At 40.3% G+C, this 5,722-nt stretch overlaps 1 protein-coding gene across 1 annotated transcript in view; it reads left to right on the top strand.

The window, feature by feature from the left end:
- The window catches only part of C12H15orf65 (chromosome 12 C15orf65 homolog), an 8,244-nt gene that overhangs the window by 318 nt on the left and 2,204 nt on the right, over window positions 1-5,722 (top strand).

Genomic DNA, 5,722 nt, shown 5'->3' with positions numbered 1-5,722 from the left:
CGATGGCGACCGGCCGGAGCGGCGCGCCGCAGGCTGGGAGTTGTGGGCCGAGCCCCGAGGCCGGCCCGGCTTGCGGGTGTACGCGTGTTGTAACTGTGGGCTCGGCAGAACTCGGCGAGGTGGGTCCGACCCCGGCCCGTTACTCACCGAGACGCGAAGCTGGCGCTGGTCTGCCTTCCGTCACTCACACCTGAGCAGGGCAGGATAGAATGCAGCTTCTGGTATCCAACTGCACTTCCATGACTGTTGGTACTTGGAGAACTTCTAGTAAAAACTATTACAAGCTGAGGACTGATTTAAGCACTGAAGGTCCCGATGACCTCTAACGAGGGTCAGGCCATGCCTGCAGCTCAGTGTAGTGCCCTGTACAGCGCTGACCCAGGCAGGTAACACAGGCTTCTGCCCAGCCTTCCTCAAACAGCAATGCCCCTGCGTCCAAGTAGTCTAAAGGATGCAGAAAGCAACTAGTTCTGGGGAACGTCGGCTGAAGCAAACCTAACTCACCTGAAGCATCTTCCATCAGAAGAGGGGTGGCCAGCAGGGACAGGGAGGTGATTGTCTCCCTCTACTCTGCTCTTGTGAGGCCCCACCTGCAGTACTGCCTCCAGGTCTGGAGCCCCCATACAAGAAAGGCAGAGAGCTGTCGGAGAGGGTCCAGAGGAGAGCCACAAAGATGATCAGGGGACTGGAACACCTTCCCTACGAAGACAGGCTGAGGGAGCTGGGCTTGTTCAGCCTGGAGAAAAGAAGGCTGCGGGGTGACCTCACTGCAGCCTTTCAGTACCTAAAGGGAGCCTACAAACAGGAGGGAATCAACTCTTTGAAAGGGTTGATAACAGCAGGACAAGGGGAAATGGTTTTAAGTTGAGGGAGGGAAGATTTTGGTTGGATGTCAGGGGGAAGTTCTTTACTTCGAATGGTGAGGTGCTGAAACAGGCTGCCCAGAGAAGTTGTGGATGCCCCATCCCTGGAGGTGTTCAAGGCCAGGTTGGATGGGGCCTTGGGCAGCCTGGTCTAGTATTGAGTGGGGAGGTTGGTGGCCCTGCCTGTGGCAGGGGGGCTGGAGATTCATGATCCTTGAGGTCCCTTCCAACCCAGGCCGTTCTGTGATTCTGTGGAGCAGTCCAGTGCATTTAAGTTTCTGAAATACATACAGTTACTTGGAACTACTTGGAAAAATCCAAAAGAACCACAAAGTCGTGTGTGTGTGTGTGTGTGTGTGTGTGTGTCCATCCCCACACTCTTCTTCCCATGGGGGACTAAGAAAGATCAAGTTAACATTGCACACGAGTTAAGGTTCCTGATGTGGCTATATTCTGAAGGGGTGATCAGATGCCAGTGGTTAATACTGTGAGCTAACTAATATTCTCAGTACAACGTAGAAATAGATATTGCAGAGGTTTAAAAAACTTTTTCAGAGAAAGAAATCCATCATAATTGATATGATCTCTGGATTATTCTTCACCTTCATTCACCAAGATCAGTATGATCAGAGTGAATGCTTGCATGAACAGGAATCCAAGATAAGAATTAAGATCCTCATTCCAAGAGCATCCAAAAGTACAAGCGAAACAAGATTGACTCAATTAAAAATGCTTTAAGTATTCTTGGCACATGCAACTATTTTTTTTTTCCTAAACCTTGCATGATACATATTTTCATGCTTAACTGTATGATCTGCATCACAGAGTAGGAAGCCTTGTTGCCAGCTGTAGCAGGAAAGATGAGTTTATATTTCCGAACCAAGGCTTAAGCCAAGATGTCTCTGTCAACTCACGGCTGTAAGTCTAAGAAACTGTAACAGAATATAAATGAGTAAATAAAAGCTAAGGAAGGACTCTTCATGTGAGAACCTTTTCCCCAGAAAGAATATTTTCCTACACAGACCCTTAGCTTACTTGGAGAGGCCAAAACTGCCTGCTTTCTAGATGAAGAAGAGTTGAGGGTAGGAGAGGATGGTAGTTTGTCTGTTTGTTGGCTGCTTTAAAATCAAGGTGTTCAAACAGCAGCAGTGGATGGAATTATTAAAATGTAATAGTGATTTAGAATCCCCTCCCACTCCAGAATGTATCTGTAGTTATCTGGAAGGCATTCTTCAATTCTGGAGAGTCCAAAGGTAACAAAAAAGTCTTACATTTGCTGGCCTTCTGATTTTCTCATCCAGGTATCATTTTTACTTCAGTCACAGAGAATATACTGAAATGAAGTAGCCTGTTATTTATGCCTGCCAGAAATAACATATTATTTATACACAATTTACAACACAGGCCACAGTTACAGTTACCAGTATTTGATGTTCTCAAGTTATACAAAATCGTTCCGGTACCATTTATATCTATTTACTTAAATACTGGATCTCCAATGCCACGCTCTGTACTTCACTTGCAGAAGATGTAATAAAAGTCACTAACACATTCTTAGGTGAAAGTAGCAGACTTAGCTGCTACAACACACAAAAGGGACTCAGAAAGGTCTCTGATCAGCCTTACCACTGTATCTTGTTATGCACATCGGCAAAAACACCACCTACATCATAGACACTCCACACTGCTAGCTTGCTTGGACATACGAATGAGCTCTTGCTGGGGCACTTTTGCAAAACAAACTAGAAGACAGGACAGTTCAGAATCTTTCCTCTGTTGGTAATAACTTATCAGACAAAAAAGCAAGAAACATTCCCTGAAAAACTTCTTAAATTCCTATTTCCTGTGCTCTAAAGGACAGGGATTTGTAGTTCAGTCTAATTAGTAATACTACTCTGGACTCCCTAGTTGCCAATACATGCATATCTTGCAGGGGTTTACTTCCCACCTAATGGCTTCAGAAGCTTTAAACTTTCCTTTTAATAGTTTACATTTTCTTATCTTTAATTTAATAAATAACTTCTCCCACACACACACCTCTTTTCTAAGTTCTCTCCCATTTCTCTCATCCCTTCACATTTTTTAAGAAGAGAAGGAACATTTTATGAGATGCTTTTTATTCCATGAAGTGTTTTCAGTGTGTGGTTTGGGAGCATCCATACCGCTGCTTTTAAAGATCACTGGTAAGGTATTAATTTCCTACATGTTAGCAATGGCATTTCAGGAAAAAAAAAAAAGTAATAGCTCAGTAAGAACTTTATTAATTAGAATAAATAACTATTTTCATAATCTCTTTCCAAAATCAAAAAGCTCTGCAATTTCATTCAGCCAAATGGTGCCTTAGCATTTCTTCCCATCCGTTAATAAATAAAAGGGATTTATGGTACAAGACCTCTTCTAATCTGCTTTGAATTTAGTTCAGATTAATGCCTCTACAGAACAGCAGATCCCTCCAACAGAGACAGGAGCTGCCTTTTCCAAATTTATAGTTTCTTGGAGGGTTATGCCCAATCCAAATGCATTCTCACAGGCAAAACATTCAAAGAGTTCATTTATGCATTGCATCATCTTCATAAAATCAACAGACAATTTCCCTGAAAAAGAACAAAAAAGCCCACCACCTTTATTTTAAAAGAAACTTAAACCAGACAACAGAAAGCAACAAAGTTGCATACAGTGATGGACAAAATCTATCACATACATTTTCCAAGAACATTTGGTTCAGATTCTGATGTATGTTTCTCTGAAGGGTCAATTATTACATCTTCATTAACAGAAAAAAAAGTCAACAATCTTAGTCAGTTCATGTTTTGCACGGCTCAGATGGCTGCAGATTAGTAACTTGCCTTTTTCAACTCATCTTTAACACTAAAAGGAGGAGGGAGACACAAAAAATTCCAAGTCAGAAGGCCCTAAACAACAGTGTCTGCTCTAAGGGCCATATATAAAAGCCTGAGGGAGAGAACGTCCTTCAAATAAGAATTCCTCAGCAACTACGTATTATTTCACATTTCAGGAAAAAAATAAAAAAAGGCAAAAGCAAAGAAAGAAACAAACCCTAAATACATTAAAAGCTCGCCTTCCTTAAGTTAAATGGAAGTTCAGACTTAGACTATCCTTTGCAGATGACAGAAGTCTCTAGAAAGAGGCAGCATCTCTTATGACTCCAGCCCTGGACCGTCTCCAGAACAGCAATTCCTGAAATACTGTGCAAAAAGCTCTGAGGAAAAAGGTGGGGCTGGATCAAAATTATTCTGAGACTGACAGCTGTTTGAACATGAAACGGAAGAACTCACTGTGTACAGTAAACAACATAAACACAGGTGTTTCATATGATCATAAGCCATGTCTGAAACAGGTAACTGTGACACTGAGTACTTTAAGCTATAGGAAGTAACCCTAGGGGGCTGAACACCATTCCAGCATTAATTACCTCAGAAGTGATGACACACTAAAGCACTTGAGAGCCCTTGATATGAAGCAACAAGAAATTGGTGACATTCCATCCAAAGAGTGAAGGTGCATAACAAAAGATGTAATGTAGGACTATTATATTGCCTTAAAGGTTCTGCTAAGTACACTTTATTTTCCAATTTTAAGGAAGAGTCTGTTCTAATACAGAAGGCTCCAGACAAAACGTAGTAATTGCAGGATAACTTCAAAGTACATCCAGTTCTACATCTCCCTGCATATATCTAACCATATCCAATAGATTAAAAAATATATTAAAATTGCATGTTTTATAAACCAAGTAGAGCGTTGGAACAGAATTTTCACACCCATGAGCTCACTACCAAATGTTCATCCATTTGTCAGTGGATAATATTATGGACTTCATACTAACAGTTATGGCAACAGGATGACAACGTACAGAATTCTGAAATTATGTTCTGAAATGTACTGAGTTTTAATTATCACAAATTGCTACCATCTATCATACCTCATTCAATGCAAGACACCAGGCCAGCTACCATCCCATAAACAATAATGTTTCACATACTTCACAGAGTAGCTTAAAACACATCATGATATGAAATAATTTGTATTACATAGTAATTTAATCCCCAGCCACAGGGTAAATGTTGGACAAAGTCTGGAAACTTTTTTCCAATTTGAATTACATACATAAACTTTGCCACACACCACAGCACAAATGCATGTATTACTTCAGACATGCTCTAATTTAAAATTGAAACAAAAAAAATTATTGCAAAAATACATGTCACCAATGTGGAACACATTCAAAATTGTATAAAAGTACTGAACTGATATTCCCCAAACAGGTATATTTAAGCAGTACATAAGGAAAGATTAGTTTTAATATGAAACAGTCATTTAAGTCACATACAACATGATAAGAAGCATGGCTTCCTCTTTTGAAAATGTTACATCAATAATTTTACTGGCAGGCAATGTTTATATCTAAAACAAAAGGAATATGTTTAACGCAGATGTGTTATTGTATTAAGTTGGAATCAAGACAAATGTTAAGGAGGTGCTACATTTGAACACCTTCGATTTTGTAAAACTCTCAAACCACAGAAAGCATTTCACCTATAAATATCAGGGGCTGAGAACTGCAAACACTTTGAAGCCTTCCTGACTTCATGCTTGCAATTCCACTGATTTCATTGCATTCTTGAAGTTAAGCCTGAAAACTGTACTTTAAGAATTAGTTATAAGACCCCCCCAAAAAAATTCAGAGGTCATAAAATAAATTCATTTCTAGCAGCCCCCAGAATTATATTTTTATTTTAAACAGAGGAAAAAACACTTTATTGCTTTTCTTTTGTCTCTTTCATCTGAAGATCTCAAATAATAGCTGGGCCTCTGAACACACCAAGGAAATAATCATTAGT

This window comes from Meleagris gallopavo, chromosome 12, assembly GCF_000146605.3.
Source record: "Meleagris gallopavo isolate NT-WF06-2002-E0010 breed Aviagen turkey brand Nicholas breeding stock chromosome 12, Turkey_5.1, whole genome shotgun sequence".
Taxonomy (NCBI): Eukaryota; Metazoa; Chordata; class Aves; order Galliformes; family Phasianidae; genus Meleagris; species Meleagris gallopavo.
This window is presented reverse-complemented; position numbering and strand designations above follow the sequence as displayed.